The sequence below is a fragment of the Oncorhynchus kisutch genome, linkage group LG18 (assembly GCF_002021735.2).
Source record: "Oncorhynchus kisutch isolate 150728-3 linkage group LG18, Okis_V2, whole genome shotgun sequence".
Lineage (NCBI taxonomy): Eukaryota > Metazoa > Chordata > Actinopteri > Salmoniformes > Salmonidae > Oncorhynchus > Oncorhynchus kisutch.
In genome coordinates this window covers 69216985-69238057 of record NC_034191.2, presented here as the reverse complement: position 1 = coordinate 69238057, position 21073 = coordinate 69216985, and the positions used below count along the sequence as shown (strand labels likewise).

The 21073-nt window shown below is 42.6% G+C and overlaps 1 protein-coding gene across 1 annotated transcript in view; it reads left to right on the top strand.

Annotated features, from left to right (window-relative positions):
* The first annotated feature begins 3441 nt into the window (after window positions 1–3441).
* LOC109909883 (brother of CDO) overlaps window positions 3442–21073 on the top strand; it is a 52702-nt gene continuing 35070 nt past the window's right edge. Inside the window, exon 1 of the mRNA XM_031796638.1 lies at window positions 3442–4123. The gene's annotated coding sequence lies outside the window, so the exon portion shown is untranslated. The remainder of the gene's footprint in view (window positions 4124–21073) is intronic.

Below are 21073 nucleotides of genomic sequence, written 5' to 3'. Positions count from 1 at the left end.
ACATTACTCAACTTTCTAGATCAGTGGTCACCAACCAGTCGATCGACTGGTCGATATCCAAGGTATTTGTAGTCGATCGCCAAACATTTCTGTAAAAAACCCAACGATAAAGCCTTGTGTTCCTAGTTTTTTTTTTTTTGTCTTCTGCTGTTGGTGGTCGGTGCAGCCCATTCAGCTGCCCTGCTCGCCGGGTAAGCAAACTGTTGCCATTTTGCCTTCCCGGTGGGCCCGGAGAGAAAATCAAGTGCATTATAAGCCTATCGCGGGCCAATCAGATTGCTCAGTTCACCGAGTCTGCAGTGACGTAGCAGATATAAAATAAAGCTCTGGAAAAATTGATACTGTGAGATTTCAAAAAGTTTAAAACCATGACTAGAGAGAGACTATCGAATGCAGCAAAGAGCTGCTGTTTTTATGAGTGAGTTCATGTTGAAGTTCTTACTCAGCACCGTCAACACTTTGTATTCAACACTTTTAGAAGACAGAAAATGCACGTTCTTCCTTAGCTAAGTAGCCAATAGGCAGAGGGTAGCATCATTTGTCTAATTCTCTGTAATAAGGGTATGGGAATAATAATGCATTTTATTTTGTAAATTGGTTTCTTACAACACAACAACATTTTTTGTCACCGCTTTGTCTGAAGGACAAGTGGATTAACAGGTTAATGTCACACCATGTATGTTTTTTTCAAAAGTCTCATGGAATGTAGGCCTACATTGAACAGCACACATTGGCTGATACTGTAGGCTGAATGATAGAACAGCTATTTCCATGTTAAAATGTTATGGGATGCATTTTCTCCATTGTTTTTGATGGTAGGCCACTCTGGTAGGCCACTCTGGTAGGTATACATTATCATCAAATAGCCACAATAGTAAAACTGTAACTTAAAGCTGGTACAGCCTCTGTGTTCACAGTAAAACTGTAACTTAAAGCTGGTACAGCCTCTGTGTTCACAGTAAAACTGTAACTTAAAGCTGGTACAGCCTCTTTGTTCACAGTAAAACCTTAACTTAACGTGGATACAGCCTCTGTGTTCACAGTTAAACTGTAACTTAAAGCTGGTACAGCCTCTGTGTTCACAGTTAAACTGTAACTTAAAGCTGGTACAGCCTCTGTGTTCACAGTAAACGCACTATGGAAGTTCAAGTTTGCGCTCAGCAGACCTGAAATTTTGCTCAGCTCCGACATTTTTTCAGGGAACATTGGTGCTCAGTGAAGACTGAAGAGACTGTGGGCAGGGTTAGGAGCACCCTACACTCAACATCACACTCAACACTGATGCATACAGTACCCAAAACCCACCTGCAGACACAGGACTTGACTCACATTCAACGCTCATACAATGATTAACATTGATATAATGAGACGTAGTTGTGCTGTAGTTAGCTAATATTTTTCATTCATAGTTAATGGGTACCTTCCACCTATACACCTTAGGCTATACACTCTGTATGCATACACATGGAACATTCAAAACACAGACTCATCTCAATACAAACAGTCCACTTTCCCACTATTTTCCCAAACTTCTCCCTCCTTCTCTATCACTCTAATAACAGCATTCATAACAATCTACATGACAATCTGTGTCTTGGTCTATAATAGGGTGGCTGTGGACAGGGGTGAGGCTAGTAGGATTCATGCTACCTGGGTTCCTTGGGACGTGCATACCCCCATTGAAGTTCACATTTAAAATGGTAAGGGTTAAGGTTAGGGTTAGGTAAGGTTTATGGTTAAAGTTAGGGTATGGGTAGGGGTTAAGGTTAGGGTTAGATAAGGTTTATGGTTAAAGTTAGGGTATGGGTAGGGGTTAAGGTTAGGGTTAGGTAAGGATTATGGTTAAAGTTAGGTTATTGGTAGAGGTTAAGGTTAAGGTTAGGTAAGGTTTATGGTTAAAGTTAGGGTATGGGTAGGGGTTAAGGTTAGGGTTAGGTAAGGTTTATGGTTAAAGTTAGGGTATGGGTAAGGGTTAAGGTGTGGTTTAGGGGTTTAGGGTAGGGACGTACCAAGGACCCTGAATAGCGACAGCCTAGCTGAAAGGAAGCGTTGCATGCTGGGACAGCAGCCTGCTGAGAGAGGGGCATTCTGGGAGGTGGTCTCCTGCAGGCAGGGCCTCTGGGAGCTGCAGCATGGTTAATGGGCCTTTCATGGCCGGGCTACAAAGCCTTTTGTCCAGGTCTAATTCAGCCTGCCCAGCACAGAGAGAAGAGCACAGGAGAGCAGAGGAGAGGGGAGGGGGAAGGAGCAGTATGGAGGGGTTGGTTGAGAGTTTGTTTGGGACCCTCTCCCTCTTTCTCTTTCTGTGCTCCTGGTGGCCACTGAGGAGTCCAGAGCAGAAACAGAAGTAGCAGTAACAACAACAAGACTCAAACACTAGCCAAGCACACAGAATTCTGGCCAACCATGCAGCAGCATTGGAAAACACCCTCAAATAGTGTTTATGACTCTCAAAAACATGTACAACGGTGGATTTGTGTGTGTGTGTGTGTGTGTGTGTGTGTGTGTGTGTGTGTGTGTGTGTGTGTGTGTGTGTGTGTGTGTGTGTGTGTGTGTGTGTGTGTGTGTGTGTGTGTGTGTGTGTGTGTGCGTGTGCGTGTGTACAGTACATCCATGCGTGCTGGGGGTGTATCCTTATTTTATGAGTGAGCATGTCTAATTATGGGCACTGTTTAGTGTATTAGTCGAACGAACAGTGAGTGGGATCATTTCGCCTATAATATCATCAGTCCCATGCATAAATCAAGTTGTATAGGGGCTGAATAAGATATCAAATCTAATTTATTTATATAGCCCTTCGTACATCAGCTGATATCTCAAAGTGCTGTACAGAAACCCAGCCTAAAACCCCAAATAGCAAGCAATGCAGGTGTAGAAGCACGGTGGCTAGGAAAAACTCCCTAGAAAGGCCAAAACCCAGGAAGAAACCTAGAGAGGAATACCAATAGCATTTGGATATTAACTAGCAGGGGGTGCATAAAGGATATGCTGGACCAACCGCACACTGGCACTAACACATGGACATACACACACACACACACACACACACACACCACCCAAACACATCACACACACACACTTCACAGACTTTCACCTGAACAAGAGCAACAGGTGTCACAAACCAGCACGGCTTTGTATGCCAATGACACCCCTGCTGTGGTGCAATAACCGCTCAGGTACATGGTGGGAGTTCCTCCATTCAGCCAGGGGACAAGGTTGCCAGATTCCCACCAACCAACCCCCCCCCACCACCACCACCACCACCACCAACTGGCCCGTATCAAACCCCTGTGATCTTAGTCAGAATATTCAGTTACTAATGAACTGGACAGGAATGGCTCCGTTTGGCCCCCTCATTTCAAAGTGTGCTGATTGAAGTGAAGTAGAGAATTCCAGAGGCGAGCGCGGGGGTTCTTTGCTGTGATCACTGTGGTATGAGACAGAGAGTGTGAGAGAGTAGTGAGATGCCTCTAACTGCGTCTGCCTCCTGCACACAACACGCCACAGCTGCGCTAGAGAGAGAGAGAGGCCTGCGGGCTTCAATGGACAGGGGTCAATAAAAACTCTTTGGGAACAACGCATACCAAATCAGGGGAACACACCAGTCTAGGGGGGGCGTCTTTTTCTCCCCACACCACATTTAACTTTTGTGAACTTGTTTTTTTTAGCTCATGTACTTATCTTATTAAACTCCTTTACGCACAAGTACGTACATGAGTTGAAACAACACTTTATCATCGCGCACGGCGGTAAGATCCACGGTGCGGTGAAACTAGAGTGTTTCTTGGGGGAAACTAGACGGCTTTACCAAACGTTGGGATTTAGGAGCGAGTCCCTATTGTTCAAATCCCTCCCCCTTCTTGGGAAGTGGGAGGACCCGAAAAGGCGTTGCAAAAGAGAGAATTGTTTGCAAGCTCAGTCATCCAAAAACGGCCTTTCAATGTGAGAACTTGGGGAGCCGAAGAAAATGTCGGTGGCATCGCAGTAAATTACTAAAGCAGTAGCTTTAGAGGGAAAAGAAAAAGTGAAAAGTGTTTTTTCCCTGAAAGTTTACTGAAGTAAAAAGCGGAGAAGGAGATCAAGTGGTGTCGTGAGGAGTGAATTCCAAATAAAGCACGTTTTGGTAAGTTTTTACCTCTACAAATGATCCATGTTTTGCACTACTACTACACGAAGTAATAACACATGCGTTACAAGTTAACAATATACTTGTATTCGTGGAATAACGGGTGCTATCGAGGTACCATATTTTACGCACGTATGTGTGATAACATAATTGGTGTAAGTTTAGTGTTTCCCGTGTTCTTATGTGGATGCGGGTACCTAACTAACTTTGTGAGCAACAATTGTTTTGTTTCCACGTCTTTATTTAATTGCGTTCCATTTCAGGCCAACTCAATAGAAACAAAGACTGCGCGTAATATTTGGGATATGGAACGAAACGGTCATGAAAAATACGAATTTTGAAATGTTATTTTAGAAAGGTTGTAAAATATAGTTTTGGGACTCATTGAGTGATGGTGGTAGCTTTTGGCTGCGCTATCATTTCTGCCTTCAGTTTTCGGAATTGTGTCCTTTTTTGCAAAAATTGTTTTTCTAACTTTTCATCTTGGTGTGTGAATACGTATTTTTTATTATGTTCGTGATATAAATATATTTGATTTGTGATTCAACGTTCTCATTTTAAGACCAATAGTGTGTCGATTTTTGCAGGCCTTAGCCTGTAGTTGTTCCCATAGAGAGTAACATAAAACAGGCACCGCAAGCACTGCCAAATTCCATCCTCATATTATTGGTTCCATGCCTACATCTTATTTATTAGCCTGATTCACCATAAAATGGCCTGAACAGATTTTGTTTCTCATGACGCAAAGCTTTAACATCACTAATTGCGTGCTTTTAATAACCCACTCCCCTCATCATTAAACCAAACTTCCACTGTGCAAGAATAACCTTATTACAATAAATTGACAGCTGGTCAACTCTTCTGAACCATCAATGTGGTGGAATGCCTAAATGTATTTTAGCTGCAAGCTGTCAAGGGCGTCTCATCCCACTGGGCACAGATGTCAGTTCAACGTCTATTTTTGATAAACATTTGGTTGAGTTTTCAACAAACGTGAGATCAAAATAAAATATGACATATGACATTGAATTTAGGTTAAAAGTTGGATGAAAAAAACTGGTGTAAACTACTTAAGTAAAAATATTTTAAAGTACTACTTCAGTAGTTATTTTGGGTATCTCTACTTTACTTTACTATTTATATTTTGGACAACTTTTACTTCACTACATTCCTAAGGAAAATAATGTACTTTTTACTCCACACATTTTCCCTGACACACAAAAGTACTCGTTACATGTTGCATGATTAGCAGGACAGGAAACTGGTCCTGTTCACACACTTATCAAGAGAACATCATCAAGAGAACACCTGCATCTGATCTGGCGGACTCACTAAACACAAATGCATATTTTATAAATGGTGCTGTCTGCTTGGCTTAATATAAGGAATGTGAAATGATGTATACTTTTACTATTTGATACTTAAGTATATTTGTCAAATACTTTTAGACTTTTACTCAAGTAGTGTTTTACTGGGTGACTTCCACGTTTACTTGAGTAACTTTCTATTAAGGTTTCTATACATTTACTCAAGAACGACAATTGGGTACTTCTTCCACCACTTGAAAAAATAGGAAATTCCCTTACATTGATGACTTTTTGCAAGTTTTCTGCGTTGATTCAACTTCATCACAGTTGAATTATTTTGTTGAAATGACATGGAAACAACGTTGATTCAACCAGTTTTTGCCAAGTGGGATATCATCCCTTTGCTGAGGAATGATTTAATGAGAAAATGTTTTTTTCTAATGCAGTGGCGCTAATGAGCTCTTGGCGAGTCCTCGCATGGGTGTCATTCTCACAATGGGGTTCATACCTCCAGGTGTCGTTTTGTTATTTGATTACATTTAGCCTGACTCACTCGCATAGAAAAAACACCACGATTAAACTGACAAGACACCATGTCAGTTGGAGAGAAGAGATTCTTTCAGCTCAATCCATGATGTTAGTTAGATTAAAGGTCGAGCAGAGTTATCTCTTCAATTAAACTGAATAAGTGAATTGGTTTAAAAAGAGGCTATGTATGTTTGGCGTTGGCTGCTTTGCCTCTGTCTGAATATAAGGAACCTCTTGGTGCGGTAGAGTTAGTTGTTGATCATCGGCGGACGGGTGGATCAAAGCTATTCTCTAATTGATTCCAGTCTGCCTGGGTTTCTTTCCTTTCCCAGTCTTCTGACCTTATTTGGCAGTTATGAACAGCCATTAGCTATGCGCTGATGAACGCACACATTTTACCATTCCATTTCCATGCCAGCCCAACATTAACCACTCGTTGGTAACAACAGGGTTAAAGATAAGGGTTAGTCCATATGCCTATTTTGGAAAGATAACATCAGGCCTTGAAGTACTGTGAGTTGTTAAAAACACATGGCAGGTCCTTATTTTTTGTTGCCTTAATAGGTGTGTGTTTGACATTGTTTTGGTCCACTCTCAGTAGGTATGTCTTCATCTGTCCATTGGAAGCTTGGCTAGGACTCATTGGATTGATCTAGCCCTATCTGGGTATGTTTTCATTTGTCCATTGGAAGCTTGGCTAGGACTCATTGGATAGATCTAGCCCTGTCTGGGTATGTCTTCTTGGATAGATCTGGTTCTGGCTATAGTAACATTGGGTAGGAGAGCTCTTGTACTGGCTATGTTCTGGCTATGAGTCCATGGTTAGTGGTTACACTGAGTAGGTTCTGGTTGCTGTGTCTTGTTCTGCTTCTGAAGCCATGGATATAGATTGGCACTGAGTCCATATGGACAGTTTTTGTCCTAGCTATGACTCTGGGTGTATAGTTCTTATTCTGGATGTGGGACTTTTGAAGTTCTGACTGTGGAAAGGTTTATTGTTTTCTTAGAGGGTGTAACATTTTTGTTAATTGACAAGAGGAGACAACCTGCTGAGGGTAGGCTTTCATCTGTTCTACAGCGGGTACAATCATGCAGTCATAGCAGGCAGCTATCTGCGGGCCTGTGTGTGTGTGTGTGCCTGACTCTGTGTGTGCCTGACTCTGTGTGTGTGTGTGTGCCTGACTCTGTGTGTGTGCCTGACTCTGTGTGTGTGCGTGTGTGTGCCTGACTCTGGGTGTGTGTGTGCCTGACTCTGTGTGCGCGTGTGTGTGCCTGACTCTGTGTGTGTGCCTGACTCTGTGTGCGCCCGCGTGTGTGTGTGTGTGCCTGACTATGTGTGTGTGTGCGCGTGTGTGTGTGCCTGACTCTGTGTGTGTGTGTGTGTGTGTGTGTGCCTGACTCTGTGTGTGTGTGTGTGTGTGTGTGTGCATGATGGTTCTCCAATCAGGATTATGTCTTTACACAGGAATGTGCAGCTTGTCACTCTCGTCTTGAACATTTCCCTCTCAGGATGACCTGCATGTTCCAGTGAAGTCAGATCACAGTGTATGATAGGATGTGTATTTCTCGTAGCGTGCACTGTGGAGTGTGTGAAAGAAAGATACTTTAGGCCAGGGATGGGCCACATTGATGGAGTTAGGGGCCACCAAAAAATCTGAATTCATCATGAGGGGCAGCAGTGGCTTGTGGGCTTGCATACTCACATCCATACCCACAAATGCAGTCAGAGCCGGCCCTAGCCTTTTAGGGGCCCTAAGCGGAAAAAAAATTAGGGCCCCCCCCCCCGCTTGACAGCGGAGATAACCAAATAGAAGTTTTAGAGTTCATTTCATGCAATTCTACACGTTGCCATAAGGTGGAAAGACGTTTTAGCAGTTTTTAACATGGTGAGACGGATAAACAAAATCAATGGGGCCCCACGGTAGGTAATTCGACCATGATTTCTACAAGTTTAGATATCTGTCCGCTAGACTCATTTACCAATCTACATTGATTGTCAGTGACTGACATAACAAGATAAAAATGTCTGATGCACAACCACATTTAGACATTTCACCTTGTGTGTTCTACGATTCTATCTCTCAACAGTATGACTCCCACTGAGTTCCCAAAAATGTTGATTAAAAAAAACAACCTTTGGTGGTGGGATTGATTGGTGGGTCCGCCAGTTGCACTTCCCTGCTTTAGGCTGTAGTAGGGTGTGTGTATCTGTCATTGCATGGAGTCTATCCATATCAGCTGGTTCTACTAGTGTTGTAGTGTAATAGAGTGATTATATACACACACATAGCCAACAATGAAGGAGTGCTGTAGTTGAACATTCTCCCAGAGATCCTACCTATTGCTCTGTAGTTTTCCATACAGGGCGTTCTGGCTGTGTAGTTGACATATTGTGCTTTAGGGTTATAGGGGTTGTAGGGTCAGGTTGCTCTTGTCCTGAAGGTTTTAGGTGTCCAGCCTGGAGCGGCAGGTGGCCAGGGTGCAGTACCCTCCCCTGGGGCTCCGAGCCGCCCTGCCTCCCCGGCCAGACCTTGCATACCTCACTAGCCATCCACAGCCTCTCCCACACAGGACAAAAGGGGAGAGTTGAGAGAGGGAGGGGTGGGGGAGGGTTGGAGAAAGGAGGTGGAGGAGAGACGGGTAGAAGGGTGACAGAGAAAGGGAGGGGAGGGCGGCAGGTAGCCTAGTGGATATAGAGTTGGGCCACTAATCGAAAGGTTGCTGGATCGAATCCCAGAGTTCTGCCCCTGAACAACGCAGTTAACTCACTGTTCCCCGGGAGGCCATCATTGTAAATAAGAATTTCTTCTTAACTGACTTGCCTAGTTAAATAAAGATTACATTAAAAAACATTTAAAAGGGGGAGGACAGATATAAAGGAGAGCGGTAGCCACGGAGGAGTGAAAAGTCAGCATAGTTTGAGAGGTGTAGACGGTGTCTGGAGCTATGTGCTTTTGGCCTTTTAGAGGTGTTGAATGTATGTCTCTTACTTGAGACCTGTCACAGTGAGAGTACAGTACCGCACTGAGTCACTTGACTAGAAGTCACCCGTATGTTTGAATAAATGCATGTGTGATCTCCAGCATTAGTGACCCCTAGTTGAGTTGACGCACACTCTGCTGTTTGTGAGAGACTGGCATAGTGTTGTCAGATCATTGATAAACTCCAGAGACTAGGTAGATATTTGTTCACCCTCTCAAAGGCCATTCTCCATGAGCACCAATTAGCACGGCAGCACTCTGACTGAAACCGCTCAGTACAGTAGTACCCTCTCCCTGTTTCTGTCTTGTTTGTCTCTCTCTCTCCCCCCTTCGCTCTTTCTCTCTCTCACTCACTCTCCTCGCGCTCTCTCCTCATGCTCTCTCTCTCTCTCCCCCTTCGCTCTTTCTCTCTCTCACTCACTCTCTCTCCTCACGCTCTCTCCTCATGCTCTCTCTCTCCCCCCTTCGCTCTTTCTCTCTCTCACTCACTCTCTCCTCACGCTCTCTCCCCCCTTTGCTCTCTCTCTCTCCCCCCTTTGCTCTCTCTCTCTCCCCCTTCGCTCTTTCTCTCTCTCACTCACTCTCTCTCCTCACACTCTATCCTCACGTTCTCTCTCTCTCTCCCCCCTTTGCTCTTTCTCTCTCCTCACGCTCTCTCCTCACGATCTCTCTCTCTCCCCCCTTCGCTCTTTCTCTCTCTCCTCACGCGCTCTCTCTTTCTCCCCCTTGCTCTTTCTCTCTCTCACTCACTCTCTCTCCTCACGCTCTCTCTCTTTCTCCCCCTTGCTCTTTCTCTCTCTCTCCCTCTCTCTCCTTTTCTCTCTCTCACACACACACACACACACACACACACACACACACACACACACACACACACACACACACACACACACACACACACACACACACACACTGTTGAACAGCTTGTGAGAACAGAGCCCCACGCAGCCATCAACTTATTTTGGTTCCCAATGATTTATTCTCCCTCCATTCTTGCACACCGTCTTGTGCCAATGTGTTGTGACTGAGTTCTAACTGAATAATCCATCACTCTCTGGGACAGTTCTCGGAATGTTACTGTTGTTTATGACAGACAGTGGAATGTCTGCTCTAGGGAGGGATCAACCAATGTCTTACTCTTCACTTACGCTCAAAGTAGTTTTTTATTGGTTATTGTTTGCATATCTGGTTGTTTCTGTGGCTAGGAGTCACGTTTCTCTGTCCAGTAGTTGAAAAGGGAGTAACTGATTATAAAAAAAACTTAGCAGTTACGTTACCAGCTAAAATATTGTAATCCGATTACAGATTATTTTGAGAAACTAGATGATTACTTCTTGGATTACATAAAAATTTTGGAAGGATGCTTATGAAAAAAATACATTATGGCACTTTTCTATTTTCTCAATGACATTTAATCAGCAAGTTTAAGTTTGTTCCACCTGAGGGAGTCTGACCACAAGTCAGAGACCACTGTGATGACACACCAAATGTGTTTGATGGATCCTTTTTGTCTTCTTCTAATGCCTCTTAGGAGGAAAGTAATCGGATTACATTCATGAGTTGAGGTAATCCAAAAGTTACGTGACAAATTACAATTTTGGACAGGTAACTAGTAACTGTAACAGATTACATTTAGAAAGTAACCTACCAACCCTGCAGTAGTATTTCAGGGTCCGGGGTTGTTGTGTTTGTTCTCTGAATCAAAAGATGTGCACTTTGTCACTCAACGATTTTTCAGTTAGTATCAGGAAGAAAGGTGATAGTGATTTGATTTTTCAGTTAGTATCAGGAAGAAAGGTGATGGTGATATGGGTCCTACTACCATCATAGGCAAAGGTGATAAAACTGATCTATTTCTCAGGACTGCACGTCATCATTATTCCCAGACATGTGGAAACCTGTCTCTTAACTGGATGGATGGAGTATGACGTCTTTCCCTGGCCTGGGTTAATAACACTAGTCTATTTCTGTTGCTTCACTCATAAATCAGAAGAACTGGTCTGAGAACAGCAGCACAGTAGTTTGTGATGCTATCTTGTCCTGGTGTGACAGCGAGCTGCACAGGTCTTCCTGTGCAGATTATCCCAGTTTCTGCCTGTGTTCGTTTGTCTATTGCTATTGGCACAGGTCTGTGTATTGTCTGTCTGCACATGTGCAGTCCTGCGTTTTGGCCTGCTTCTCTTTTAGTCCGGAACGACATCAATATCGTTTGAGTGACGGGACACATGGAACTCCTCTGGCCGTGCTATAATGTCTGTCAGAGAGTCTCAAACACACACACGCGCGCACACACACACACAGCTATAATCCAGCTTCTGACACTCAACGCTCCTTTTGAAATGAGCCTCCATCATATGTTCCTGTGGCAGTTAGGGTTCAAGGCGACACACACACACACACACACACACACACACACACACACACACACACACACACACACACACACACACACACACACACACACACACACACACACACACACACACACACACACACACACACACACACACACACACACACACACCTGAACTTTATTACTATGTAATAAGCATTCTAGTAGTTCTCTATAGTACATGACCCCTATCTCTTAGCCATCTCTCTCCTTTCTCTATGCCATAGCCCTATATTTTCTCCCTCCCTTATTTTCTCCTATTTTTCCCAAGGCTGTTTCTTATATCTCCATTCTATCACCTCTGTGCTAGATGCCCCCTTGTTGTCCCCCATGATGAAATCAGGGAAGGGACTGTGGATCTGTCTCCGTCCGTTAGTATCAGACAGCACTGGCCTGATTTTGACAAAACTTGGTTGAATGATGCAGCTAAATCTGGTATGCATGTTGCAAACACTGTCAAGACTTAACATAGGCAAGAACATTCATATTGACCTCACGGTGGCGCTATAACTTGATCTGTTTGACTCAGTGATGAAATTTGGCACACATGCTCAGGGATATGAGTCTAGCTAACCTAGACTATATCTCAAACACCACTGGCCTGATTGTGATGAGATTTGGGTGAATGATGGGTCTTGCCATAGAGATGCGTCATTTACAAAATTGCGCTGATCGGCCCAAGAGGGGCACTGGATTGTTCAAGGGGGACGCAATGTTTAATTTTGCCTTGTTCTACATGTATCTTTCTCTCTCTCAATTTCTCTCTTTCTCTGTCGTGTCTCCCTGCCTCCTTAGAGAGAGCAGTATAGGAGGAGGCAGGATGGGCTGGGCTGAGCTCTCCTGGTTCCTACTGAATAATAGGGAGAAATGTCTCTTGATTTATAATTGGTTCTATTCACTCTGATGTATGAGCTGCCAAAGGAGCTAGGGGCCCCTTCCATTCCCCTCCGTCTTCTCTCATTCCTCCCTCCCGCCCTCCCTCCCTCCCGCCCTCCCTCTCTCCACTGCAGCCTTGGAAGAACTCACAGGGAGTAGGTTGTATGTATGTGCAAATGTACATGGGTGTATGCACATGTGTTTTATCACTCTGTTGTTGCTGACAATGTCCTTGCACAGCAGGAAATGCAGACTTGTAGTGTATTTAAGTTTTATAAAATGTTCTACAGTTTGTCATTTCCACTTTAAACTTTCAGACTTGACTTGCCCTAACAAAATTATATCAACCCCTACAAAAATGTTTATTAATTATAATCCACATAATAATTCAAATTTCCTGTGGATGCAGGATTATTTTTTCCCTGTTGTAGTAAACTGGCTCAAATTAAGATCCTACATCTGTAAGAATGACAAACTTTCGGAAGTGGCAAGATGGCGGACTGAACGTAGCTAAAGTTGAAGTCGGAAGTTTACATACACTTAGGTTGGAGTCATTAAAACTTGTTTTTCAACCACTCCACACATTTCTTGTTAACAAACTATAGTTTTGGCAAATCGGTTAGGACATCTACTTTGTGCATGACACAAGTAATTTTTCCAACAATTGTTTACAGACAGATTATTTCACTTATAATTCACTGTATCACAATTCCAGTGGGTCAGAAGTTTACATACACTAAGTTGACTGTGCCTTTAAACAGCTTGGAAAATTCCAGAAAATTATGTCATGGCTTTAGAAGCTTCTGATAGACTAATTGACATAATTTGAGTCAATTGTAGGTGCACTTGTGGATATATTTCAAGGCCTACCTTCAAACTCAGTGCCTCTTTGCTTGACATCATGGGAAAATCAAAAGAAATCTGGTTCATCCTTGGGAGAAATTTCGAAATGCCTGAATGTACCACGTTCATCTGTACAAACAAAAGTATGCAGGTATAAACACCATGGGACCATGTAGCCGTCATACCGCTCAGGAAGGAGACGCGTTCTGTTTCCTAGAGATGAACGTACTTTGGTGCGAAAAGTGCAAATCAATCCCAGAACAACAGCAAAGCACCGTGTGAAGATTCTGGAGGAAACAGGTACAAAAGTATCTATATTCACAGTAAAACAAGTCCTATATCACCATAACCTGAAAGGCCGCTCAGCAAGGAAGAAGCCACTGCTCTAAAACCTCCATTATAAAAGCCAGACTACGGTTTAGAAATGTCCTCTGGTCTGATGAAACAAAAATAGAACTGTTTGGCCATAATGACCATCGTTATGTTTGGAGGGAAAGGGGAGGCTTGCAAGCTGAAGAATACCATCCCAACCGTGAAGCACGGGGGTGGCAGCGTCATGTTGTGGGGGTGCTTTGCTGCAGGAGGGACTGGTGCCCTTCACAAAATAGATGGCATCATGAGTGAGGAAATTTACGTGGATATATTGAAGCAACATCTCAAGACATCAGTCAGGAAGTTAAAGCTTGGTCGCAAGTGAGTCTTCCAAATGGACAATGACCCCAAGCAAACTTCCAAAGTTGTGGCAAAATGGCTTAAGGACAACAAAGTCAAGGTATTGGAGTGGCCATCACAAAGCTCTGACCTCAACCCTATAGAAAATTTGTGGCCAGAACTGAAAAAGCGTGTGCGAGCGAGGATGCCTACAAACCTGACTCAGTTACACCAGCTCTGTAAGGAGGAATGGGCCAAAATTCACCCAACTTATTGTGGGAAGCTTGTGGAAGGCTACTCGAAACGTTTAACCCGAGTTAAAATAAAGTGTTGATTCTAACTGACCTAAGACAGGGAATTTTTACTACGATTAAATGTCAGGAATTGTGAAAAACTGAGTTTAAATGTATTTGCCTAAGGTGTATGTTAACTTCCGACTTCAACCCTATCTAGACCACCTCAAGATAAAAACATAATATTCAATATCGGTAAGTTAGACTAAATATTAGAACTACACGATCTGGTGGGTGAATACCTTCAATCTGGACAAATAATAACACAAAACAAATCTTCAGACGAGAGAAATTTATCGACAAATATGATGAAAACAAGCAACACCCAAACATGACGGAGACGAAGACGGGGAAACCTGTTTCAAAACTAAAACGTGACTTTTCTACAGACACAGACGATTTAATCTTTTCACCAGTGGTAATGGAAAAGGTCGAAATCGATCTGTTAAAAAAAAATCTAAAAATGACAAACTGGGTATACTTGAACTAGTCAGTAAGGATTTAAAGAGTTGAAGGCCTTGAGATGAGTGATGAAAAAGCAACGACATGAAAGATGAAGCTGAAAGGGACAGTCGATAAGATGAAATCTGAAGTGAATGAATTTTAGAAGGAGAACACCGTTCTTAGAGAAGCCTTACTTGACATACAGACTAGATCCATGAGAGAGAATCTGGTACTTACAGGTATCCAAGAGAAAGAAGAAGTTCCTGAATCTGTAGTTCGAGAGTTCCTCCCTACAACGCTTCAGATTCCTTGCGAAGCTATCGACAAAATCCAACTCGAATGTGTACACCGCTTCGGACAGAGAGGGCAGAGGTATGAACGCCCAACTGTTGCCAAATTAGCTTTCTTTAACGATAAAATAATGGTTAAAAGCCTGAGTAAAAGACTTGCTGGCAAGAAAATTGTCATGAATGTCCAGTTCCCAAAGGAAATTGCAGAAAGTTCTGTATCCAATTTTCAAGGAAAATCGATAGAATGGTAAATGAGTAGCTCTGGTCGTCGATTAACTATATATCGATAACCAGTTGGTCAGAGACACGAAGACTACTCCATGGCTATTTTAAAAATGACAAAGTTCTCGTAGAGGAGGCAAGTTATGAAACACACAATTCTAGCCCGGTTATGTATTGTAATAATACAACAAAAAATATAGCTTTTCTATCTATCTTCAAATATATCTAATTGGAACACAAAAGCACTAATTCAACATGGTGAAGATAAAAACTCAGTAAACAGAAGGCACAGTATGTGTGGATGGATGGTGTGTGTTTTTTTTGGGGGGGGGAGTGTGGCGTTGAGTGAGAAAGGAAATGGTTGCATATCCCAGAACCAAAGTTTTGCTGTGAGCCGGGGTTGTGAGAGAGCTTTCAATGTTGTTCAGATGAGGGATATACATACTTATTTATTTATTGTCCTATCATGGTGGAACTAAATGTTTAAAATTAATTATACACGTATTTATTTATGTAATATATTATAAATATAAAGCGAACTGGATGGAATATGGGGAGAAATGCACCACATTCTTTGTCAATCTTCAACATAGAAATGCTACCAAAAAAAATGATTGAAACTTGTTACAAATGATGGAGTCACATGATTCACCGGATGATATTTAGAAAGAGGAAGTAAAGTACTTTAAGAATCTGTTTTCATTTCAGTCTCCTCCATCTCCACTAAACAAAGCTAATTGTATGGATTTGTTTCCTATTAATAATGTAAAATGAACATCTGTACAGAAAGACTCATTTTAAGGCCAAATTACAGAGGAGGAACTTCTTGATACAATTAAAGCCTTTAAGGCTGGGAAAACTCCAGGGCTGGATGACATACCAGTGGAAGTATACCAAACTGTTTTTGATATACTCAGAGGACCATTATTAGCATGCTTTAACCAGTCCTATATAAATGGTAGATTATCGGACACGCAACAAGAATGTCTGATTTGATTATTACTGAAACAGGATCCAAGTGGTGTATATATAAAGATCCAGTCAATAAAAAAAATTGGCGGCCAGAAATTCTAGCTAAATGCTTGGCACATAGAATTAAAAAAGTTTTGTCAGATATTATTCATCCTAATCAGACAGGTTTTTACATGGACGATACATTGGAGGTAATAGAAGACAAGTACTGGAAACAATAGAATACTATGAAATATCAGGGACATCAGCCTGGTTTTCATAGCTGATTTTGAAAAGACTTTTGATAAAGTGCGACTGGAATTTATATGTAAATGCCTAGAATATTTGAATTTTGGAGAATCTCTTAAAAAATGGGTTAAAGTTATGTATAGTAAGCCTAGGTGTAAAATAGTAAATAATGGCTACATCTCAGACAGTTTTAAGCTGTCAAGAGGAGTAAAACAAGGTTGTCCACTATCGGCATATCTATTTATTATTGCCATTGAAATGTTAGCTGTTAAAATTAGATCCAACAATAATATTAAGGGATTAGAAATCTGTGGCTTAAAAACGAATGTGTCATTGTATGCTGATGATTCATGTTTTCTTTTAAAACCATAATTAGAATCTCTCTACAGCCTCATAGATGATCTAGATACTTTTGCTATCCTCTCTGGATTAAAACCAAATTATGATAAGTGTACAATATTATGTATTGGATCACAAAAAAAATCTAACTTTTACATTATCATGTCATTTACTAATAAAATGGTCTGACGGGGATGTGGACATACTCGTTATACATATCCCAAAAGAAAGAAATGATCTCACTCCAATAAATGTTTATAGAAAGTTAGCAAAAATATATCAGATCTTGCTACCATGGAAAGGAAAATACCTGTCAATTTCTGGAAAAATCACCCTGATTAACTCTTTAGTCATATCACAGTTTACCTATTTGCTTATGGTTTTGCCTACACCTAGTGACCTGCTTTTTAAATTATATGAACAAGAAATATTAAATTTGATTTGGAACGGCAAACCAGACAAAATGAAAAGGGCCTATTTATATAATGAATATGAATTCGGAGGGCAGAAATGATTAAATATTAAAGCATTAGACCTCTCACTAAAGGCATCAGTCATACAAAGGTTATACTTAAATCCGAAATGGTTCTCTAGTAAATTACGATTGTCTCATCCTATGTTCAAGAATGTCCTTTTCCCCTTTACTCAGATTACACCTGCTCACTTTCGGTTGTTTGAAAACAAAATAATCTCCAAAATATCGTTATTTTTTAAAAACAAGCCTTAGAAAGTTGGTTGCAATTTCAGTTTAATCCACCTGAAATGACAGAACAAATAATACAGCAAATATTGTGGTTGAACTCAAATATACTAATCGATTTAAAAAAAAAACATATTTTTCGATAAAATGTAAAAAAAAATAAACGTAAAAAAAATGATATTTTTGTAAATTATATCATAAATAGAACTGGTGGAGTTATGTCACACATGCAGCTAACACAGACATATGGAAATGTCTGCTCTACCCAAAATTACAACCAATTAATTGCAGCATTACCACAAACATGGAAGAGGCAAGTAGAAGAGGAAAGAGTAAGGAACTTGTCTGTCAGCCCTTTATTAAAGAACAGAAATGGTTAAAGTAAATTGTGATAAATAAAAACATGAAGGACCAAAAAACTGACAGCTGTGCCATATAAATTGCAAAAATAGTTGGGAAGAGATTTTCAATGTACAGATTTAAAAATAATATCTCGTATTGTTTTGACTATTGCAATATTATGGTGAGCAATATGTTTGAAACAACATCAAATCACAATAAAATCACAGTATCGAATCGCAATACATATAGAATCGCAATACATATCGTATTGGCACTTAAGTATGTTGATAATATGGTATCGTGAGGTCCCTGGCAATTCCCAGCCCTATAATCCATGTACATGGCTGTACATATGTAGGATCTTTATTTGATCCAATTTCCTACAGCAGGAAAATAATCCTACAGGAACAAGAAATGTGAATTATTGTTATTATTAGTATTAGTGTTATTATTAGTATTATGTGGATTATAATTAATTGGCATTTTTTGTAGGGGTTGATACATTCATCTTTAGGATGAATCGAGTCTGACATTTTAAAGTGGAAATTACAAACTTTAGAAGCCTTTTTAAACCTAGAATACACTATAAGCTTGCATTTCCTGCTGTGCATGAAAATGCTCAGCAACAAAAGAGTGATCAAATTAATATCCTATGTTTGTTAGGTGAGTTTTTGGAGGATTGGAGTGGTCTTGTTTTTTTATAGTCTATATGGAAATATTTCTGGAATTAGCTTCAAGGGTTTGAATTTTTTGATGCCTCTGTGAGTATATTTTTTCTAACAGTGTAAGTGTGTGTGCGTGTGTAACTGATAATGGGCATTAGTTTGGTGTCTTCTCTCACACACACACATATTAAAGGCTCTTACATTTTTAAATGTAACCTTTATTTAACCAGTCAAGTTGGTTAAGAACAAATCTATATTTACAATGAAGGCCTACACCGACCAAACCCAAATCCGGACGGCGCTGGGCCAATTGTGCGCCGCCCTATGGGACTCCAAATCACGGCCGGTTTTGCTCCAGCCTGGATTCGAGGTGTCTGTTGTGACGCCTCAAGCACTGAGATGCAGTGCCTTAGACCGCTGCGCCAGTCGGTAGCCCCAATTGCATCAGAAAATGTAATAGTAAACAAACACTGTATAACCTCAAAACATGGTCAAATGTATCATTTTGATAACATGGAAGGTCACTCCTGTGTCTATGATTTGATAGTGGATACATTTCTCCTGCTCCTTCCCTCCCCTTTTGACCAAAACAGTGGCAGTGTCGTTGTTGTTTGAACTGCAGATTGCCCCTTTGACATATATCGGCAAGTCTTTATGAAACATCCATCCTCTCATCCCAACCTGTTGCCTGCGTATAAACTGTGTTTGATTGTAGAGGAAGTAATGCCCAGGGGGGTAGTGGGTAGGGCTCAGTCAGGTGGTGCTAGTTCCCATGGCCCGGGAGGACACACAGGAAGACATCCATCCAGTGTCCTTCAGAACCAGGAAGGAATGTGGACGTGACGGTATGTGTTAGTTAGCCATGGCATTGTGAATGCTGCAGTAGCCCCATAATTAGCATTGGCTGGTTAATTCTGCCTTGTTATATAAAATATGCAAATGCTGTGGTGCCTAATTGATTAGAGCCCCCCCTGGGCCTGGCTTGATCTCACTTGTTAATCCCCGAGACGGCCTGGTGCTCGTTAGCGTGGATGGAGTGGATGGGCTGTGGCGGGGGGGTAGCTCACTAATACTTTGTGAAGGGTGTGGGGGGGTCCCAACCTCGTTAGATGATGCTTTTGATGTGTAATTTTTGGGGCATAGGAGCGGTTGATGTCTAGAGATGTTGAGAGGGGGATTGTGGGTGCTCAGCTCAGAGAGAGGGGTATGAATGGGGCGTGGCCGGCTGGGTTCCACCTGCTGGAGCGGGATCATCTGCCAACCTCAGACCTCGCTGGGGGGCATGTTCAGGAAGGCAGAACGTTCTGATGGAAATGCCTTGTAAAGTGTAGCGAACATATGGACTCCCTAATCTACATGACATAGACTTGTGTGTCCTATGTACCTAATGCATTTCTATCTGAATGTTTTATAACATTGGTTGTAGCACATGGAACAGGACCCAGAACTCTCCAGAATGCTGAGGCCTAGCCATAGCATGGGGGACCTGGGAGAAACGGTTTCCTGTTGACTAGAGCTATGGTTGTTTAGGTAAAGTCTATGCTTTTAAAGCTAAAGTCTAGGATGAAAAACAAAACGGCAGCCTCGCCACTTGTTTTGGTAAACAGCTGAGGGAACGGGCCAAGTAATTCATCTCAAATTCTTTACTACTATGGGATCCATTTTCCACTTGAGAGCAGAGCTGTAGCTGTTGATTCGTCTTGTCTTCTCCACTCAGCCCCAGCCTGACCAAAGGGCCAGCAACCAGATTGACTGAGTGAGGGGAAAATATGTTGGACACATTCAAACAACGCTCTCACACGCGCTCACACACTCACACACCCTCTCATTGACAAGACCCTGTGTCCTCCTGCTCGCCTGCCAGTTGACATCCCCTCTATTCATTTAGACCCCATTCTGCTTCTCAGTCAACCCCTCTCCAGCCCCTTCACCACCAACCCTCACCCATCTAAGACTGAACCACACCACCACCCCACTCACCTCTCCACACTACTATCAACCCCCCCCCCCATCCCTCTCACACACACACACACACTTCTCCTCTCCTCCGTTGAGCGGCCCCCATCATCAGCTCTTCCTGGGGCCCTTCAGAGTAGTATCTCCCCTTTCTCTCTGGGAGTCTGCGGGGTCTTTGTCTGCCCACCGGCCCACTGCTTCACAATGACTCTCCACTCTATTAAGGTGCGTTCTGCCTGTTAGCGTCGCCAGGGGCAACCGGCCTCCCGCATGGCAGCTATGCAGCGCGGCATTGTGGGCCGGCGGGCCCGAGCAGAGCAGTTGAACCCAGTACTCCTCACACTTGACACCGCATGTGTTTATCTAAAGGGGGGCCATTGTGATGTTTGGATGGGGGGGTAGTGAAGGACGTAAAATGGTGGGTAGGAAGAGAGAGATGGACGAGGAGGGGGGTGATAAATATTCAACAGTTCAGCTCCTCAGAAGGAGTTGCCTACCCAACAACCCTAGCCCCCTCTCCTCTCTCCCCCACCCTACTGTGTCCTCTCTCTTCTCTCTTCCTCAACCCTCCTGTGTCCTCTCTCTCCCACCCTCCTGTGTCTCCTCTCTCCTCTCTTCCTCAACCCTCCTGTGTCCTCTCTCCCACCCTCCTGTGTCATCTCTCCTCTCTCCCACCCTCATGTGTCCTCTCTCTCCTCTCTCCCACCCTCCTGTGTCCTCTCTCTCCCACCCTCCTGTGTCCTCTCTCTCCTCTCTTCCTCAACCCTCCTGTGTCCTCTCTCTCCTCTCTCCCACCCCTCCTGTGTCCCCTCTCTCCTCTCCCCCACCCCTCCTGTGTCCTCTCTCTCCTCTCTCCCCCACCCCTCCTGTGTCCCCTCTCTCCTCTCTCCCACCCCTCCTGTGTCCTCTCTCTCCTCT